A 22,639-nucleotide genomic window follows, 5' to 3' on the forward strand; every position below is an offset into this window, starting at 1 on the left:
TTGGTATGGGTTACAGTTCCACAATTTTAGGCTTCTCCTTCTAGCTGCCCCAAGAGACTGGTGATTAAAAGAAATAAAAATATTATGATTCAACAGTCATACTCATTTATTAAATCTTATCTTCTCTGTCATAACTTCTCTTTCTCCTTTGATTCTTCTCCCAATCTTTAGGGGTATTTGAGCTACACCCATTTTAACATTTTCATGTTGGAAAGGGCTTTTGATAACAAGGGATAGTGGATGGAACTAGTTGATGTTCTGGAAAGGCTGGCCCCCCTGGGTTTCAGGACTTATCTGGCCTAGGAACCATTTGGAGGTTGTAGGTTTCTGGAAAGGAATCATAGTGCATGGAACCTTTGTAGAATCTCAGAACCTTAGGTATTTGTTAGGGTTGGCAAGAATGGTTTTGGTTAGGGTTTGGCAAACCATGATAAATAGCAGTATTTAGCTGAAGCTTGCATAAGAGTAGACTCCAGAGTAGCCTCTTGACTCCATTTGAACTCTCTCAGCCACTGACACCTTATTTTGTTACATTTCTTTTCCCCTTTTTGTTCAGGAAGGCATTATCAATCTCATGGTGCCAGGGCCAGGCGCATCCCTGAGAGTCATGCTCCACGTTGCCAGGGAGACTTTCATGTCCCACGTAGCAGGTAGGGTAATGATTTTACTTGCAGAATTGGGCTAAGAGAGAGAGAGGCCACATTCAAGCACCAAAAGAGGTCCTCTGTAAGTAACTCTTAGGTATAACTAAAGGTAGGTTTAGCTTCTCCTCTACATACATAAGCTTCACAAGGAGCAAGCCTCCAGATCAAGAGCTTGGCCTATTAACTTGGGAATCCATAGTGTTTGAGACAGTATTAGGGGTTTCCCCCGCGATAAAGCTTAATAATTCTATATATTTTCTTCCATCCCTCAAGGGACTTTTGCAAAACTTTTTAATTATCCGCTCAACATACTCGGATGTATCTGGGTATTGCATTAAGCTATGCAGAATCACAAGCCCTCATTCCCATTCTGGGCTCCATGTGTTTGTGTTGTGTAAATGAGTATCCAGATGAGGTTGAGACAGATTATATGCTACACAAATTTTAGGTTTTGGACAAAATAAACCTCTTTTCCTTTGGTCTTGTATTAATTTGCAAGTGGCCAGAATGTGATATACCAGGAATGGAACGGCTTTTAAGGGAACTTAATAAATTACAAGTTTACAGTTCTAAGCCTATGAAAACTAAGGCATCCAGGGAAAGACACCTTAATTCAAGAAAGCTCAATGTGTCTGGAACACCTCTGTCAGCTGGGAAGGCATGTTGGTCCTTTGCTCCTGGGCTCTGCTGTTTTCAGCCTCTGTTCCAGTGGGGGTTCCTCACTTTGCTTCTCCGAGGCTGGCTTTTATCTCTTGGCTTTCCTTGGCTCTCTCCAGGTCTTGGCTTGCTTAACATCTCATGGCAATGTCTGCTGGACTCTAAGTATCTCCAAAACACCTGTGTCTCTGTTCTCTGAGCATCAGCATCTGTGTCAACTCTGCTCTGAAGTTTCTGTTGGCTCTGTTGTTTTTGTCATTTCTGACTCTCTCCAAAATGTTTCCTGTTTTAAAGGATCCCCAGTATACTAAACAAGACCTACCGGGAGTGGGTGGAGTCACATCTCCATCTAATCTAAAGGCCACACCCACAATCGGGCAGGCCACATCTTTGCGGAAATAATCTAACCAAGTTTCCACCCCACCGTATTGATTCAGGATTAAAAGAAACGGCTACTCCCACAAGACTGAATCAGGATTAAAACATGGCTTTTCTGGGGGTACAGAATACCTTCAAACTGACACAGTCTCATATAGTAGGTGAAGTTCTAAAATACCTCCTTACCCCTGTATTCTGATTTCCCTTAGTCCCAATCCAATCAGATTCATTCTTATCTCTAATTGAAGCCTAATCTCTTTTGGTTTCTTTTTTTTTTTTTTTTTTTTTTTTTTAATTTTTTTATTAATCAAAAAAAAGAAAAGAAATTAACACAACATTTAGAAATCATTCCATTCTACAAATGCACTCAGTAATTCTTAGTATCATCACATAGATGTATGATCATCATTTCTTAGTACATTTGCATCGATTTAGGAAAAGAACTAGCAAAACAGCAGAAAAAGATATAGAATGTTAATATAGAAAGAGAATTAAAATAATAATACTAATAAAATATATATATATATATATAAAGGAAAAAGAAAAAAACAAAAACAAAAGATACAAACACACAAACAAACAAACAAAAAACCATATTTCAGGTGCAGCTTCATTCAGTGTTCCAACCTAGTTACATTACACTTAGGTATTATTGTGCTGTCCATTTTTGAGTTTTTGTATCTAGTCCTGTTGCACAGTCTGTATCCCTTCAGCTCCAATTACCCATTATCTTACCCTGTTTCTAACTCCTGCTGGTCTCTGTTACCAATGATATATTCCAAGCTGATTCTCGAATGTCGGTTCACATCAGTGGGACCTTACAGTATTTGTCCTTTAGTTTTGGGCTAGACTCACTCAGCATAATGTTCTCTAGGTCCATCCATGTTACTACATGCTTCATAAGTTTAGTCTGTCTTAAAGCTGCATAATATTCCATCGTAGGTATACGCCACAGTTTGTTTAGCCACTCGTCTGTTGATGAACATTTTGGCTGTTTCCATCTCTCTGCAATTGTAGATAATGCTGCTATAAACACTGGTGTGCAAATGTCCGTCTGTGTCTTTGCCCTTAAGTCCTTTGAGTAGATACCTAGCAGTGGTATTGCTGGGTCATAATCCATTCTGCCATTCTATGTCTTTTGATTGGGAAATTCAGTCCATTAACTTTTAGTATTATTACTGTTTGGATAATATTTTCCTCTACCATTTTGGCTTTTGTATTATATATATCATATCTGATTTTCCTTCTTTCTACACTTTACTCCATACCTCTCTCTTCTGTCTTTTCGTATCTGACTCTAGTGCTCCCTTTAGTATTTCTTGCAGAACTGGTCTCTTGGTCACAAATTCTCTCAGTGACTTTTTGTCTATAAATGTTTTAATTTCTCCTTCATTTTTGAAGGACAATTTTGCTGGATATAGGAGTCTTGGCTGGCAGTTTTTCTCTTTTAGTAATTTAAATATATCATCCCACTGTCTTCTAGCTTCCATGGTTTCTGCTGAGAAATCTACACATAGTCTTATTGGGTTTCCCTTGTATGTGACAGATTGTTTTTCTCTTGCTGCTTTCAAGATCCTCTCTTTCTCTTTGACCTCTGACATTCTAACTAGTAAGTGTCTTGGAGAACGCCTATTTGGGTCTATTCTCTTTGGGGTGCGCTGCACTTCTTGGATCTGCAAATTTAGGTCTTTCATAAGAGTTGGGAAATTTTCAGTGATAATTTCTTCCATTAGTTTTTCTCCTCCTTTTCCCTTCTCTTCTCCTTCTGGGACACCCACAACACGTATATTTGTGCGCTTCATATTGTCATTCAGTTCCCTGATCCCCTGCTCAAGTTTTTCCATTCTTTTCCCTATAGTTTCTGTTTCTTTTTGGAATTCAGATGTTCCATCCTCCAGTTCACTAATTGTAGCTTCTGTCTTTTTAGATCTACCATTGTAGGTATCCATTGTTTTTTCCATTTTTTCTTCTTTGTCCTTCACTCCCATAAGTTCTGTGATTTGTTTTTTCAGATTTTCTATTCCTTCTTTTTGTTCAGCCCATGTCTTCTTCATGTCCTCCCTCAATTTATTGATTTGGTTTTTGAAGAGTTTTTCCATTTCTGTTCGTATATTCAGCATTAGTTGTCTCAGCTCCTGTATCTCATTTGAACTATTGGTTTGTTCCTTTGACTGGGCCATATCTTCAATTTTCCGAGCATCATCCATTATTTTCTGCTGGTGTCTGGGCATTTGATCAGATTTCCCTGGGTGTGGGACCCAGCTGGTTGAAAGGTTTTTCTGTGGAATCTCTGGGCTCTGTTTTTCTTTTCCTGCCCAGTAGGTGGCGCTCGTGGCGCTCGTCTGTCTGCACGGCAGTCGGCCAGGGAAACCGCGCGTGGAGGCGGGGGTCGCTGGCCGCCGCGGCTTGGGAGAATGCCGGTCCTAATTGCCCAGCTGGCCCGAAACGCCAAGCATGACGGGAGGGCCCCGCTATCCAATGTTCCCAGTCAGACCGGGGAGCCACGTGCGTGGAGGGGACCCCAGTCGCCAGCCGCCCTGGCCGGGAAAACGCGCGCCCCTCGGGTATCTCACCGCAGCAAATTCTCCCTGCCCGTTCAGCTGTTCCAGAATGGGGTACGCTGTCTTTTTGGTCTCTGTCGTGACTCCGGGAGCTGTTTCGTATTGTTTCTGTTTCTTTAGTTGCTTTTCTGGAGGAGGAACTAAGACCCGCGCGTCTTACTAAGCCGCCATCTTCTCCGGAAGTCCTTTTGGTTTCTTTAACAGTTGTCCTATGTGGCAATGATAGACTTTCAGACCTGCAGAACTATACTTTTGAGTTGTAGGTGTCACACAGGTACCCAAAGTTCCAGGAAAATACCAGATTATGCACAGCATCTCAAAATCCAGAAATAAAAATTACAGCTCTGGACTACAGGTGACTGCTATAAGAGCTTACAATCTAGGCCCCGATTTTCTTATAATTATTTTCTTAAAGAGACCTTACAATATTTTCTCTTTTGTTTCTGGCTTATTTCGCACCACATAATGTCCCTCAGGTTCATTTACCTCGTTGCATGCCTCACGACTTCATTACCTTCTGTAGCTGCACAATATTCGATCATGTATATACCACAGGTCATCATTCTACTTCTCAGTTAATGTATCTTTCAGCTGCCTCCATCCACTGGGCATCATATGTAATGTCCAAAGCAAACAATCCATGTCTCACATTATCCTCACTTACTTAGTTGTACAGCCATCAACACTCTCAATTTTAGACTATTTGCATTGCTCCTAAGAGAAAAATAACCGATAAATACAGCCCACCAAATAGAAAATACAGATCTCCCCTTAATTCTTGTCCTTCCCCCAATTATTTACCCCTGGTATTGCTATGGTATTGTTGATGTCTTCCTGTTAAAACATAGACCATACTATGCATAGTAGTTTTCCCCATATCCTGATATTACTTACTCTTTGTACAAGATCCAAACCTTTGAAGTAGTTCATGCATGAGTTATTTGTAGTGTTAATCGGTGGGATACATGGGTATTGCTTTCAATCATGTTCACCTGTAATAAGTCAATATTACTTATAGACCCACAAATGAACTGCCTTCACAACTATCCATTCCCTCATCATTTAAGTTCAACCACATTAGCTAACCATTCACCCTGTGTTTCTCTAGGTCCCCTGTATTCTATACTATAAACCTCAAGTTTATTTTAAAGATCATAATAGTGAAATCATTCAGTATCTAGTCTTTTGTGTCTGGCTTATTGCACTCAGCGTTATGTCCTCAAGGTTCATCCATGATATCATGTGCTTCAGGACCGCAATTCCTCCTACTGCTGCATAATATTCCATTGTATGTATATACCACATTTTGTTTATCCACCCATCTGTTGATGGGCACTTGGATCTTAGTAATTGTGAATAATGCTGCTATGAACATTGGTATGCAAACATCTGTTTTTGTCACACCTTCAGCTCTTCTGAGTATATACTGAGTAGTGGTATTCCTGTAGGGCAACTCAATATTTAATTTTTTAAGGAACCATTAAACTGTCTTCCACAGTGGCTGCACCACTATATGTCCCCACCAGCAATGCATAAGTGTTCCAATTTCTTCACATCCTCTTCAGCATTTGTAGTTTCCTGTTTGTTTAAGAGCAGCCGTTTTTATAGGTGTGAGGTGGTATCTCATTGTAGTCTTGATCTGTATTTCTCTTGTAGCGAATGACAGTGAGCATTCCTTCATGTGCTTTTTTGTTTGTTTGTTTGTTGGAGTAGAACATTTAATTTTTCCAAGAAACACTCAAAGTTTAAGTCAGTGGGAAATATTTTTAATTAAGAATTGTACATTTTCTTCCCCACAAATTCTGCTTTTTATTAGGAAATGATATTGTGATCCATTTCACTATGAGTAAAATATTACAAAATATTTACAAGAAAATGTTTAAAATAACTCAAACACAAACACCAAGATGGGGTGAAATAAACTGTTTCCTCAGAAATCTCCACTCCAGTGCCAACAGCAGTCAAGAGAAGAGAGTAAAAACAAATTAAGTTACTGAGATCCCCCTGATACTGTTTCACAAAAAATCAGAGAAAGGAAAGAAATGGGATGGAAATGGTGATATGAGAGGCAATGGATGTTACCAGTACTGCTTCAATAATCAATCTACTCTGAATGAAATGTCCCTCCTTATATGCTAAACTTAAGGATATTCTTTGCACTGAAATTAGGAAATACCCTTACAGAGGAAGTAGTGCTTTCAGCTAACCTTAGTAAGAGCTTCTTTCTCTATGAACTACTGATGTGGACAGAAACCTGTTATGGCTTGAAAAGCTGTCACGGTCGCTTTTCCATCTTCTTCATGAAAGCTTCATACACATCATCCTTAGTTTGTACTAAGACGGGAACAGAAGGACCAGATTTGGGGGCTGCTTTGCCAAGAGGCACAGCAGAATCATCCTCTGACTTTCTTTGGGGAGTAGCAGTAGCCCCTTTACTCTTCTGACAAGCCCTCAGTGCAGTGGGCACCAACTGAGCAATCTCTGCCTTGGGATTAGTGATCTGTGGCTTGGCACTGACAGTTGCTGTGGCTTTCTTCTCTGGTGGCTGCTCCTATAGCATCCGCCTTGCGTCACTGAATCACACTGGGTGGGTTTGGCAAGGGAGCTGGTGGGAAAAGCCCAGGTGGGGTACGTCTAAGCAGAGGCACCAAAGGTGGGAACATCATGCCAGGACGAAGTGGAGGGATGCCTGGAGGTAAGGGGGAAGGTAGCATTGGCAGAGGTCCCCGAGGAGGACTAGGGGACAGACCTGGAGGTGGACCTGGGGGAGGGCCGGTGGGTGATCTGGTAGCAGTCTTGGAGGTAAAAGTAAGGATAAAGGGCTCGGAGTCCTGACATTTCAGGTGGTCTCAGGAATAGAGGCATTCCTGGAGGTGACCCAGGAGGAAGGCCTGTAGGTGGTCCAGGCGGCCATAAACGTGGTGCAGATGGTGGTCCAAGAGGAGGCGGTTCTGGCACGGGAGGTGCGTGTATCTGAGAAGGAGGAACAGACTGTGGACGAGCCTGCTGCTGTGAAGAAGCTGTAGATGTGCCATCTGAAAGAGATGCTTCTTTATGCTGTTTTGACTGCTTTTCTGCTTCAGAATCACCAGAATCATCTTCATCATGATCCTCTGAAAATTCCTTGGCTCCTCCATCCCTCCTCTGGGATTTCCTGACCTGCCATTTGAAGCATCATGGCTTGAAGAGGAGTCAGTTCCTTCATCCCTTCATGTTCTTCTTCTTTTTTTTGATTTTCCAGAAATATCTGCAAATCGTACACTCAGACCAGACTTTTTTCTTCATTGTTGTCTCTCTCACTATCACCACGGTGCACAAATTCATCTTCCTCACTTTATCCATCTGATCTGTCAGTGCCACTGTCATCAGTGCCGTCATCATGTTTATTCTGATCCATGTCCTCAGGACAGCTGCCATCCTCACTGGTGCTGGAAACATCATCACCATGACCTCGCTGAGCAAGTTCAGGACTATTTAACATATCTTTGAGGAGGAAGATCTAGGGCAAAGCCCACTTTATGGTCATACATCTGCAAGATTTGAGGAGGTCCTCCCAGGGGGAGGGCCAGGAGGTTTTCTGCCAGGGGGCAAATGTGGAACACCTTGTCCAAGAAGAAAAAGTATAGAAATTGCCCGAGTTGGAGGTCCATGGGCTGAAGTATTTTTAAGGATGGAAGGTGGCTGAGCACCAGAAAGTGGAATGTTCTGGATCAAGGCGCTGGAAGGAGCATGAATTATATCTAGCAAAGGAATACTCTCAACATCTATGTGCTGAGCATTCTTGACAGCAACAAAATATTAACTAAGGTGAGTCCTCTTTTGTTCATATTCTACTTCCAGCTTCCTCAATTCTTTGTAAATATCTGGATTCTCTTTTTCATAGTCAAAGAATACATTCAAAGGTTTCACGCAGCTTTTTACATTTGTCTTTCTGCACCTTCTCATTTAATTGGGGCTGCTGCACAGAGTTCAACTCCATTTCATGCAATTTCTCCATGTCCCAGAGAATCTGCTTGGGACCCTTCATCTATAAAACTGCAGCTCGTATCATCATGGGCTGTTTTTTGATCCTTAATTCTCTCTTCTGAGCTTCCTTTCGGGCCTGGTTTGTAGGGTTCATAAATTTTCCACTCTCAGTGGATGATATAGATCTCCATCCTATGTTTAAAATCTGCATTGTTTACTTGCTCATTAAAAAAAAAAGCAACACTTCTGTTGAGTTCCCAGGACTGCTGGAAGTGGGGTGTAATTTTTGGCCTCTTTTACTTCATGGGGTCTTCACCTTGCCCCCTCAGTCAGCCACTCAGTCACCCCCATCGTGAAAACTCACACCCCTCTGCTATCTCTCCTTCATGTGCTTTTTAGTCACCTGGATTCGCTCTTCAGAAAAATGTTTATTCATATCTTTGGTCCATTTTATAATCGGGTTGTTTGTTCTTTTACTGTTGAATTATAGGATTTATTATGTATACAGGAAATCAAACCTTTATCTGATACGTGATTTCCAAATATTTTCTTCCATTAGGAAATAGCTACCTCTTCTTTTTTTATTCCTCTTCACGTTTCTGACAAACTCTTTTGAGGCACAGAACCATTTGATTTTTAGGAGTTCCCACTTATCTAATTTTTCTTTTGCTGCTTGTGTTTTGGGTGTAAAGTATAGAAACTACCTCCTATACTAGGTCTTGAAGATGCTTTCTCATATTTTCTTCTAGAGTTTTATGGTACTTACATTTGTCTTATATTTAGTCTTTGACCCACTTTGAGTTAATGTTTGTATAGGGTGCAAGATAAGGGTCCTCTTTCATTCTTTTGGCTACTGATATCTATTTTTCCCATGCCCATTTATTGAAAAGATTTTCCTGTTCCATTTGAGTGGATTTGGGGACCTTGTGAAGACCAGTTGACCATAGATTTGGTGGTCTATTTCCACACGCTCAATTCGATTCCTTTGGTCAATATATCTTTGTGCCAGTACCATGCTGTTTTGACCATGTGGCTTTATAATAAGCTTTAAAATTAGGAAGTGTTACTCTTCCCACTTCATTCTTCTCTTTTTAGGATATATATATTTCTAGCTATTTGAGGTCTCTTTCCCTTGCAAATGAATTTGATAACTAGTTTTTCCAAGTCTTCAAAGTAGGTTTTTGGAATTTCAATTGGTATTACATTGAATCTATAAATCAATTTGAGTAGAACTGACATCTTAACTATATTTAGCCTTCCTATTCATGAACATGGAATGTCTTTCCACCTTTTTAAATCTTCTTTGCTTTTAACAATGTTATGTGGTTTTCTGTGTACAGGTCTTTTATATCCATGGTTAAGTTTATTCCTAGATACTTGATTCTTCTAGTTGCTATTTTGAATGGAATTTTTTCCTTGTCTCCTCAGTTAGGTCATTGTTTGTGTATAGAAACAATATGGATTTTTACACATTTATTTCAGTTTTTCTTCTTCTTCTTTGTTCCACATTTATTTTATATACCACAACCTTGCTTAATTTATTAGCTCAAGTAACTTTTGGTAGATTTCTCAGGATTTTCCAAGCATAGTATCATCATCTGCAAACAATGAAAGTTTCACTTCTTCCTTTCTGATTTAGATGCCTTTTATTTCTTTTTCCTGACTGAATGCTATAGCTTGAACTTATAATACAATGTTGAATAACAGTGATGACAGAGGGAATCCTTGTTTCAGATCTTAGGGGGAATGACTTTCAGTCTCTCACTATTGAGTATGATACTGGCTATGGGTTTTTGGTATATGCCTTTTAACATATTGAGGAAGTTTCCTTTGATTCTTATCTTCTGAAGTGTTTTTATCAAAAAAGGATGGTGAGTTTTGTTGAATGCTTTTTCAGCATCAACTGAGATGATGTGATTTTCCCATTTTGATTTGTTAATGTGCTGTATTACACTGATAGATTTTCTTGTGTTGAACCACCCTTGCATTCCTGGTATGAACTCCACTTGGTTGTGGTGTGTCTTTGGATTCAATTTGCTAGTATTTTGTTGAGAATTTTTGCATTAATTAAGGATGCATTTTTGCATCTATTAAGGAGATTGGCCTGTAGTTTTCCTTTCATATAGCATTTTTACCTTGCTATAGAATTAGAGTGATGTTAGCTTAATAAAATGAGTTAGGTTGTGTTCCTTTTCCCTCAATTTTTTGAAACAGTTTGAGCAGGATTGGTGTTAGTTCTTTTTGGAATATTTGATAAAATTCCTGTGTGAAGTCATCTGGCCCTGGGCTTTTTTTGTGTGGGAAGATTTTTGATGACTGATTGACTCTCTTTACTAGTAACTGGTTTGTTGAGATCTATTTCTTGTTGAGTCACTGCAGCTTGTTTGAGTGTTTTTAGGATTTTGTCCATTTCATCTAAGTTGTCTAGTTTGTTTGCATATAGTTGTTCAGAGTATCCTCTTATGATTTTGCTTTATTTCTTCAGGGTCTGTGGTAATGCCCCACCTCCCTCATTTCTGATTTTATTTGTGCCCTCTCTCTTTTTTTTCTTTGTCAGCCTTTCTAGGAGTCTACTGATTTTATCAGTTTTCTCAAAGGTCCAACTTTTGGTTTTACTGATTTCTACTATTGTTTTTTTGTTCTCCAATTCATTTAGTTCTGTTTTAAACTTTGTTATTTCTTTTGTTTGCTTTGGGGTTAGTTTGATGTTGTTTCTCAAGTTTCTCCAGGTGAACAGTTAATCCTCAATTTTTGTTTTCTTTTTTTTTTTTTTGTATGCTGTATGGCAGGGGTCACATTTCATTCTTTTTCCATGTGAGTATCCCCTTATTGTAGTACTATTCGTTGAATTTGTTTGGTTCTGTTTAGTAGTTTGCTTGTTTGGAAGTACATGGGCGGGGAATCGAACCCAGGTCTCCAGCATAGCAGGTGAGAATTCTACCACTGAACTACCCTTGTACACCCTGTTCTTTCTTTTTAAATATAGGCATTTAGGGCAATAAATTTCTCTCTCAGTACTGCCTCTGCAGTATCCCATAAGTTCTGATATATTGTAATCTCATTTTCATTTGTCTCCAGATATTTACCAATTTTTTTAGGAATTTCTTTTTTTGACCCACTGATTGTTTAATAGTGCATTATTTAATCTCCATATATTTGCGAAAGTTCTTGTTCTTTGGTGGTTTTTGATTTCCAGCTTCATTCTGTTGTGACTGGAGAAAGGGCTTTGAATAATTTCAATCCTTTTAATTTTATAAAGACCGTTTTGTGCCCCAGGATATGATCAATCCTGGAGAATGCTCCATGAGCACAAGAATGCATATCCTGGTGTTTTGGGGCATAATGATCTATATAAGCCTGTTAGGTCTAATACAGGTATCAAATTGTTTAAGTTCTCTATTTCCTTGTTGATCCTCTCCTCTACTCTCTATAGAGGAGAATAGTGTATTGAAGTCTCCCACTATTATTATTGAAACATCTATTGTCCTTTCAGTTTTGCCAATGTTTGCCTCATGTACTTTGGAGCTCTATGATTGGGAGTGTAAATATTTATGATACTTATTTCTTCTTGGAGAATCTTCCCTTTTATTAATATGCAGGGTCTTTCTTGTCTCTTATGACGTCTTATATTTAAAGTCTTTTTTTAATCTCATATTAGTATTGTTACTCCTGCTTTCTTTTGGTTACAATTTGCATGGAACATCCTTTTCCATCCTTTCACTTTCAATCTATTTGTGTCCTTGGGTCTAAGATGAGTCTCCTGTAAGCAGCATATAGACAGATCATATTTTTAAATCCATTCTGTCAATCTATATCTTTTACTTTGTGAATTTAGCCAATAAGCATTCAAAGTTATTACTGTAAGGGCATTCCTTGAATTTACTATCCTATCCTTTGGTTTTTATTTGTCAGGTCTCTAGCATGGTAGGTGAGAAGTTTGCCTGCTAAGTCACCGTGGCCTGCCCAGATATATATATTCTTTTCCCTCTTTCTCTTTTTATTCATTAAGCTACCCTTAACTTGAATTCTGTGCCCTCCTCCAGACCTCCCTTTCCTGTCTTTTTTCTCAGCCAACAGAACTCCCTTTAGTATTTCTTGTAAGGCTAGTCTCTTATTGAGAAATTCTCTCAGCCTATGTCTCTCTGTGGAAATTTTAATCTTTTCCTCACTTAAAAAAATATTTTGATTGAGAAATCTTCATGCACCAAACAGTCCACCCAAAGTATACAATCAATGATTTACAACAGCATCACATAGTTGTGTATTCATCATCATGATAATTTTAGAACACAGGTATCACTCTAGAAAAGAAAATAAAAAGACAAAAGAAAAAACCAATACATCCCAGACTCTTTACCCCTCCCATTGACCACTAGTATTGCAATCTATCCAATTTTTTTAATCCCCTATTTATTTTTTTAACTCATCTGTCCATACCCTGGATAAAGGAAGCATCAGACACAAGGTTTTCACAACTACATGGCCACACTGTAAAAGCTACATGGTTATACAATAGACTTCAAGAACCAAGACTCCAGGAATAGAGTTCAACAGTGTCAGGTACTTCCCTCTAGCTACTTCCCTCTATACCACAAACTAAACAGGGATATCTATATAATACATAAGAATAACCTCCAGGATAACCTCTTGACTCTGTTTGAAATCTCTCAGCCACTGTAACTTTATTCTGTCTCATTTCTTTCCCCTTTTGACCAAGAAGCCTTTCTCAATCTCATAACGCTGTCTTTCTCTTTCAGGATCTTAAATATGGTATACCACTGCCTTCTCACCTCCATGGTGTCTGCTGAATAGTCCAAACTCATTCTTATGTGGTGAGTTGCTTTCCTCTTGCCACCTTCAGGATTTTCTGCTTCTGTTCAACATTCAACAGGCTGATTAGTATGTGTCTTGGAGTAGGACTATTTGGATTTATTCTATTTGGTTTTGTTTGGCTTCTTCAATTCGTATATTTATGTCTTTTATAAGAGTTGGGATGTTTTCCCCAATTATCTCCTCAACTAATCTTCCTAGCCCTTTACTCTTCTCATCGCCTTCTGGGACACTGATGATTCTTATATTTGTGTGCTTTGTGCTATCCATCATTTCCTTGAGATCCAATTCAAAATTTTCCAACTTTTTTTGCCAGTTGTTCTTCTGTATATTTGAATTCAATTGTCCTGTTCTCTAGTTTGCTTATTCTTTCTTCTGCCTCTTCAAACTTGCTGTTGTGAGTCTCTGGTATATTTTTTTATTAGGCTTACTGTATCTTTCATCTCTGAGATATCTATTTTTCTACTTATTCTTTCAAATTCTTTTTTATGCTCTTCTAGTGTCTTAATATCCTTTATGTCATCAGCCAACTCACTGCATTTTTTTAAAGAGCATTGTATGAATATCTTTGATTAGCTGTTCCAAGGTTGTGTCTCCTCCAATGTTTTAATCTGGTCATCTGGCTGGGCTATATCTGCCTGCATCTTCATATGCTTTGTGACTTTCTGTTGGCTTTGTGGCATGTAATTATCTTGATAGGGTTACTTTGGAAGTTTATTTCTCTCAGTTGTCTATGGTTTTTTATTTGCTTGGATGTGTGCTGAAATTCTTTTGCCTTGGGTCCCTCAGTAATTCCCTGCCAAACCAATTATCAGACCTCCCGCAGGGGATGCAACTTTACTTGAAGATCTGTTTGAAGCTAGACAGATAGGCAGTTTGCCAAACTGTACTTTCTGTTCCTTCCCAGAAGATGGTACTCTTGGACCTCCTCTTCCCCTCAGGCCTGCCTCTCCCCAAATATGGCAGCCAGGTTAGCTGGGAGGAATCTGAGTCCAATTCCAGCCAGGTCTGCTGGTCCCAGTGCATTCTGAAAGCTGCCAATACTGGAGGTGATGGGTTGTATAGTGCGCACCTCTGTGGAGATTCTGCTTATGGACCCAATGTGGCTTGTGGCTCCAGGCTCCTGCTTGGAGTGAGCTTGGGTTGTGGGCCTGGGTATGTCAGCTGTCCCTGTTCACAGTCAACTTGGAAACACTGCCAGCCAGGCGTGGTATGGGGTGTGAGGTACAGGTGTGCAGGGTTTGGGGAGTGGGTTGTGGGGTGTGGCATGGGGTATACGGTGTGGGGATATGGGGTGCAGAGCTGGGTGCAGGGCGGGACATGCAGCAGTTGTAGGACACAAACCAGGACTAGGCACAGTGTGGGGCACCTGGTTGTGGGGGTGGCACAGGCAGAGCATGGGGTATGCGGAGGCAGGGCACACTGGGAGGCAGGGTGCGCAAGGAGGTGGGGTGCAGGTGTGCTGTATGTGTTGGTATGGATGTGTGGCAGGCAGTGCACAAGAGTGTGTGGTCGCTGCAGGACGTGGTGTGGCTTACTTTCTCATCCCTGTCTCCCTGACCATGTGCTCCTAAGGGATCTGAGCCTCTATAAGGAAAGGGGAGTAGTAGGCGTTGTGCACTAGCTGGATGGTCTCAATGAGCAGGGAAATCAAGTTACTAGCTTTCAGGTTCCCCAAGGGAGCTCCAGGTTGAGCAGTTAAGGGGTTGATATTCCAAGCTAGCTGCAGTGGCAGATACTCACCTGGAACAGCCTCTTGTCCTCAGTGGAGTCCCAATGGAGCCCACTCATGGGGCTTTCTGCATCTCATTTCCTTAGCTTTTTCATCCAGGGCCTTCCTATGTAGTGTGGAAGACCCTCTCAGGCCACTCTCACCCTGGAACCTCTGTCCTAGTCATTTTTCTGTCTCTTCTCTAGTTGTTTCTTGGAGCAGGAGTGAACTCAGTCTATCCTATTCTGCCATCTTCCCAGAAGTCCTCAAATAGATCTTTAACTAGGCATTTGGGCCTTCTGGTTTGGAGAGGCATCATGTGTAAATATCTTTGCTGTGAACCTGCATGTTATTCTGCTGTGTGCTTTGCTTCTGCTCCTGTTTGACTACTGTAGAAATTCTTGTTTCTTGTGTTTGTTACACTTTAACTTGTCTGGTATCCATGGGGAATGGATGGAGACCCAGGCCCTGGAAGTTTCCACCTCAATCAGAGCTGGCCTCAAGGACAAACAATTTAAGGCCCATGGGACTGGTGACCCATGCGGCACAGATGGCTGGGCAGAACCCTCCCTTGGGTTCCTTAGAGACTCTTCATGAAGCCACTCTGTGTTTTACCAACAAATGACAGGAGGTCATTTTGTTCTGTCTGCATCCTGGTTAATAGTCGTCAGATCGTTGATCTTGAGGCCCCTTCCTAACTTCTGTTTGGCTGCGGATGCCTTTGTAAGCACACACTTTTTTTTTTTTTTTACACAAATAAAAATATACATTTTTTAATGATAGCTATCCACAAACATACAGTCCAAATATATTATACTAACAGTGGCTCACAATATCATCACAGAGTTGTGCATTCTTCACCATGATCACTTTTAGGACATTTGCATCACTCCAGAAAAAGAAATAAAAAGAAGAAAAAAGAACTCATACATCCCATACTACTTACCCTCCCACTCATTGACCCATGGTATTTCAATCTACCCAATTTTTACCCTTTCTCTTCCCTTACTATTTATATATTTGTTTTCCTTATTTTTTTACTCATCTGTCAATTCCTTGGATAAAAGGAGCATCGGACATATTTTCACAATCACACAGTCACACTGGTAAAAGCTATATAGTTAAACAGTCTTCCTCAAGAATCAAAGCTACTGGAACACAGCTCAACAGTTTAGTTACTTCACTCTAGCCACCCCCAATACACCATAAACTAAATAGGGGTATCTATTTAATGCATAAGAATAATGTCCATGATAACCTCTTGTCTCTGTTTGAAATCTTTCAGCAATTGAGATTTTATTTTGTCTCAATTTTTCCTTCCTCTTTTTGGTCAAGAAAGTTTTCTCATTGCCATTATGCTGTATCCTGGCTCATTCCTCAAAGTCAGGTCACATATTGCAAGGGAGAATTACACCCCTGAGAGTGGAGGGCAGTGAGTTCACCTGCCAAATTGGCTTAGAAAGAGAGGCCACATCTGAGCAACAAAAGAGGTTTTTTGGAGGTAACAGTTAGGCATAATTAGCAGTTAGGCTTAGCTTCTCTTTTGCAGGAATAAGCTTCATAGGGGCAAACCCCAAGATAGAAGGCTCAGCCTATTGAATTTGCTGTCTCCACTGCTTGCAAGAATATCAGAAATTCCCCAGATGGGGAAGTTGAATATTTCCTCCTTTCTCCCCAGTCTCCCAAGGGGACTTTGCAAATGCTTTTTTATTCTCTGCCCAAATTGCTCTGGGATATATCAGGGCAACACACAAACCTGGATAAAACAACAAGATTTCATGCCCTATTCAAGATTCCATGTAATTATGTTGTTCAAGTAAACTGACCATACACATTAAATTACATAATGTGCTACACAAAATATAAATTTTGCACCAAATAAACAGCTCTCCCTTTGGTCTTCCATACAGGTTGAAGTTTGAAAATATAGGCCATATCCTTTACCCAGTATTCTGATTTACCTTAGTCCTATCCAAATCAGCTTCATTCATATCTCTAGATGAAGTCTGATAAATTTTTCAGTTGTTTTAGCAGTTGCTGAATGGGGTAATGTTGACTTTCATAGCTCAGTGCTCTAACTCTGAGTCTCTGGTGTCACATAAATACTCAAAGTTTCAGGGAATGACTAGGTTATATACAAACAGCTCAGTATCTCAGAATTTAGAAATATCAGTTACAACTCTTAAATATATGTGACTGATTGTAAGAGCTTACAATCTGGAATCCTTTATAATATGCCCCAACCTGATAACCCGTGCACTAGACTTCAATTGTCTGAGTTTGTGAATTATAGTTAATTCATGTGTGTGAGGCAAAATATTTGTCTTTTTGTTTCTGACATTTCATTCAATGTACTGATCTCAAGGTTCATTCACCTAGTTGAATGTCTCACAACTTCATTCCTTCTTGCAGCCACTCAGTAGTAGTTGTATGTTCCCCCTTCCATTCTTCAGTCATGCATCCTTAGGCCACCTCCATCCATGGCTAATCATGAACACTGCCTCCATAAGCACCAGTGTGTAAATGTCCACTCGTGACCCAACTCTGATATCCTCCAGACACACACCTTGGTTCAAGAAGACCAATGAAACGTTTCTCTCTCAGCTGGAAGGGCACACGGTGAACATGGCTGCTGGCTTTCACGTGGCTCTACCAAAAAGGGCTGTAAGCACACACTTTTGACTGACTATAGTGATTATCATGGGGTAGTTTACATCAAAACTAAACCTACCCTGGCTGTGCTGCTGCATCCTTGTGAATTTACACTATAATTCTAACTCTTGGGCTTGCCTTGATAAATGCCCCCCCCCCAAAAAAAGACTCAGAATAACATTGGCCATTTACGAACTTCTCATATGTCAAAATTAATAAATTAACAGACTTCAGAGAGAATCTAAAAGGTTAGAAGACAAAAGACCAATCATTCAATAGTCAAAATACCAATCATTCCCTACTATACCTTGACCTCGGTTCCCTCCCACTCACATCTTCTGAAACTCATCTTCCTCCCCTCTCTCTCTACACAGCTCCAACCTTACCAACTGTTTATACACCAGTCTATTTCTTCTGCCCTTGCTCTTGACCTCTCATACAAGCAACTCCTTCCCTAGGGTTTATCTCAGAAAAGGAACAATTGCATTGTACAAAATCCCTTCAAATTGCTAGGCCAGAAACAGATCTACAGATGCTGAATTTGAATACCAGTCTAGAGCCAAGTTGAGTACTAAATTAGATAATTTTCCTAAACTTCAAGATATTGATTAAACATTTGCTGCAGAATTGAGTATTTTATTGGAAACTTATTGCCCTGCATGATGAGATCTGCACAGAGTCCACTTGAATTGTTAGGATTTAGGAGGGGGGAATAATTAAAAGGAACAGTTGGTAAAGACCAGAAGAACATTTAAATATCCAGTTGTGCATAATTTTTTAAAAAGTGGCCCTAAGACAACAAAAGCAACAGGATGAGCCCTCAATCTTGGGATTTGTTCATATGAAACTTAACCTCCACAAAGTTCCTAATATAACTTATGTGGACAGCTTAATTGAACACCTTAAGTACATGGAACCTTGAGTAGGGCATAACATTTTTGTCAATAAATCCCTGAGTGATTTGAACAGTGAGTAAAATAGTATTTACAAAGTTCCCTTGGGGGAATGGTGAGAAAGGGGGAAAATTCAACTTCCCCAAGTGGAGAATTCTTGATATTCTCACAAGCAGTGGGGACAGCCAAAGCAGTAGGCTGAGCCCCCAATCTTGGGGCTTGTTCATATGAAACTTAACCCTACAAAGGACAGGCTAAGCCTACTTAAAATTAGCCCTAAGTGTCACCCCCAAGAAAACCTCTTTTGTTGCTCAGATGTGGCCTCTCTCTCCAGCCAACACAACAAGCAAACTCACCACCCTCCCCCTGTCTAGGTGGGACATGACTCCCAGGGGTGTGGACCTTCCTGGTGACATGGGACAGAAATCCTAGAATGAGCTCAAGGGATTGAGAAAAGTTTCTAGACCAAAAGAGGGAAGAGAGAAATGAGACAAAATAAAGTGTCAATGGCTGAGAGATTTCAAACAGAGTCGAGAGGTTATCCTGGTGGTTAACCAGGATATTATTCTTATATATTATATATTCTTATACATTAAGATATATATGTATATCTTAATATACATATTAAGATACTAATCTTATACATGGTTAGATTATTCTTATAATCTTATACATTATACAGATATTGTATATCTGTATATACAGATATACAGGTTATTCTTATACATTATACAGATATCACCTTTTTAGTTAAGGTATAATGGAGAGGCTGGAGGGAAGTACCTGAAAATGTAAAGCTGTGTTCCAGTAGCCATGTTTCTTGAAGATATATAATGATATAACTTTTGCAGTGTGACTGTGTGATTGTGAAACCCTGGTGTCTGAGGCTTCTTTTATTTATCTTATGGACAGATAGTAAAACAGATGGAATAAAAATAAATAATAGGGGGAACAAATGTTAAAATAAATTTAGTAGATTGAAATGCTAGTGATCAATGAAAGGGAATGGTAAGGGGTATGGTATGTATGATCTTTTCTCTTTTTTCTTTTTATTTCTTTTTCTGAATTGATGTATATGTTCTAAGAAATGATCATGATGCTAAATATACAACTATGTGATGATATTGTGAGTTACTGATTATATATCAAGAATGGAACGATCATATGGCAAGAATGTTCGTGTTTGTATGTCTAAAAAATAAATACAGTAAAAAAAAAAAGTGGCCCTAAGAGAACAAGAAAAACTGTAAATATACTACATAAGGCCATTTCAGAAGCCTCTGCCTTAATAAAAAATGGATAAAGATTCAAAGATGTAAACAAAATGAATATGATACAACATGTTCTTTAAATATAGACTTTAGTAAACTTATGAACAATATTTTTGAGGTAGACCCAAAAACTGAAATAAAGGAAATATTTTCCTCTCTTTTTGTAAATGGGCTCACACTTCAAATAGGGGACTTAGACAAGTAAATTGGAATGGGAAATGCCAACTCAGGTGATCTTCCACATTTGGCTGAACAGTTTCAACAGCCAGAGAAAGTAAATAATCAAGAACGAAAATAAACTCATGGCCCTCTAGATTACACATCTGATCCCCCCAAATCCTCTGTTTACAAAGAATCAAGATTCTGTGGAGAAGAACACCTAGAGATAATGCAGGTAGAAGGGCCACCAGAAGAATCCATGTTTCATATTGGGTCAAAAGACCAGGACAACCACCCACAAACATCGAAGAGAGATGCCAGCCCCAACAATCCCCTTATACTTTTCTAAATTCCCAAAGGGAATGGCCAATAAATATAGCAAGACAGCACAGCTTTCCTGTGCACATGGGGGCCACTTGTTGGGAGAGCAATCCACCATGGTTCCAAGTGTCCCTCCATGTTCATGATGGATATGCCATGAAAATATCCTGACTACATTTTAACTGGTCATCTCAGGACTGTCTTTGCAATGAGAAACCCTGAGGATTGAAGTAACGTCTCCCGCCCAGGCAAAGGGCATACTTGCTTCCATTCCCTAGGAAAGAGGTAAATTTCCCAAGCACAGCATGTACAGTATCCACCTGGGTACCTCCACATTGCCCCTGTGGGACGTGGGGAGGGGCAGAGAACCAATACAAACCTAATGCTCATGCTGCATGCGGCCGTTTCTGACCCAGGGGTCTCCTGCCTTCAGCCAGCATCTACAGACTGGTGAAAAGCTTGCTTTCTTATTAGCTTTTAAGGAGGTTATATCTCAGGTGCTCATTTACCATCTGTGCCACTAATACCATGACCACAAAACATCAGATCCCACAGAAAGTTTAAAGTTTCCAGTAAAGCAAGAGGGAAGGCAAACTGGCAGTGACTGTGAAAGAGAAAAAGAGAAGGAGAAAGAGAGAGAGGTTTTGTCTTAAAGTATGTCTGGTGGTGCCAGAATGTTAAAGAAAATAGTAAAAAGCAAACTTGAGAGTGTACAGGAAATTGTAGAAGGCTTGAGAAATGAACTTTATCTGCTCTGGTTTACTAAAACCATTAAGTTAGTGGGACTTTCCAACAATCCTCAGCTCTTTCCCAATTTCCAACTTGTAACTGTTTCTTTAGGACTATTATCAGAAAACACTTCTTCCTTCTCTGTGACAAAGCCCCTGCACATAGAGTGAGGAGGAACCTACTCTGCAAATGGAACTGCCAGATAAAACATTGCAACATTATTTTTAGAAGTCCCAGAAAATTCTTCTACACATGATTCAAATTATAGCTGGTGGGAACCTTAATGCATGTATACTAGGTATGATTCCAAAAGAGAATTTCTGGGGCAAAAGTCTCACAATGTCTGCAGAACAGAAGCAGAGCCTAGAAACAGTCTACATCAGTCTTTCCAGACTTGCCGTTAACTTTTCTTTTTGTGTGACTGTGCAAAGGTTAGACCATGCTGTTAGGGTATAAATCCAACAACACAGTATCAGTGATTCACTCATCTTTTTGACCAGACTTATTCTCCCTGCCTCTAGCAATTGTAGCCTTGGTCAAAATAGCATCTTCTTATCCTGTCCAAGAGTCACCTTTAAATCTGAGGGTACCATGTGCAGTAGGAGATCTACTGTGAACTGATAACACCCAATAGTTTTCCTGTGTGTCAATTAACTATGGTATCTTTCTATTTGTTCTTTTCATTACTGTGAAATAGATTTCTTACCCTTTCTTTTACGAAAATTTTTTTTCATGTTTGTAATAAAATTGTAAAACATAATTTTGGTTGTAAAATATATATATGTAACAAAATTATTGCAACAATTTTTAGTGGACAATTATTTGACAAAAATACGTTGATGATAGTGTATAACTTTCATCACTATTTCCAGACTATTTTTGTTGCCCTAAATCAAAACCTGTATTGTTTGATAACTCCCCATTCTCCCAGCTTCCCCCAACCCCATGAGCACTATTCCTCTTTCTGTCTCCATGAATTTGCTTATTCTAAGTATTTCATATAAGAGAAATTATACATTAATCCTTTTGAATCTGGCTTATTTCATTCAACATGTCTTCCAGGTTCAGCCATGTCATAGCACATAACAGCAACTTTGTTTCTTTTTATAGCTGAATGATACTCCATTGCATGGATATATCACATTTCGCTTATTCATTTGTCTGCTGATGGACACCTAGATTGCTTTCACCTTTTGGCAATTGTGAAAAATGCTGAGATGAACAGGTGTACAGATAACTGAGTTTTTGCTTTCGATTTGTTTGTGTATATACCTAGGAGTGGAATTGTCAGATCATACGGTAACTCTATGTCTAACCTTCTGCCAAAGTGAGCTGCCAAACTGTTTTCTGCAGTGGCTGCACCACTTTACCTTCCTTCCCATCAATGAAGAATGAGGGTTCATATTTTTCCACATCAATGCCAACACTTGCTATTATAATTTTTTTTAATTGCCATTCTAGTTGGTGTAAATTGGTATCTCGTTGCAGTTTTAATTTGCATTTCTTTAATGGCCAGTGATGTTGAGTATGTTTTCATATATCTATTGGCCATTTGAGTATCTCCTTTGATGAAATGTCTCTTCAAATTTTTGGCCCATTTTTAAAACCGGGTTGTCTTTTTGTTGTTGAGTTGTACGGGTTCTTTATACATGCTGGATATTAAAACCATACCAAATATATGGTTTCCAGATATTTTCTACCATTCTGTAGTTTTTTTCACTTTTCTGATAATATCCTTTGATGTACAAAAGTTTTTAATTTTGATCAAGTCCACTATTTTATTTTTTTCTTTTGTTGCTTGTGTTTATGGTGTACAATCTAAAAATCCATTGCTTACTATAAGGTCCCCAAAATATTTCCCCATGTT

The 22,639-nt window shown here is 39.4% G+C and overlaps 1 protein-coding gene and 1 pseudogene across 5 annotated transcripts in view; both read right to left on the reverse strand.

Annotated features, from left to right (window-relative positions):
* Window positions 1-22,639, reverse strand: part of SCUBE1 (signal peptide, CUB domain and EGF like domain containing 1) — a 165,734-nt gene that overhangs the window by 18,571 nt on the left and 124,524 nt on the right. The gene's annotated exons all lie outside the window — the stretch shown is intronic.
* LOC143691098 (WW domain-binding protein 11 pseudogene) lies at window positions 6,071-9,286 on the reverse strand (annotated as a pseudogene).

This window comes from Tamandua tetradactyla, chromosome 7, assembly GCF_023851605.1.
Source record: "Tamandua tetradactyla isolate mTamTet1 chromosome 7, mTamTet1.pri, whole genome shotgun sequence".
Lineage (NCBI taxonomy): Eukaryota > Metazoa > Chordata > Mammalia > Pilosa > Myrmecophagidae > Tamandua > Tamandua tetradactyla.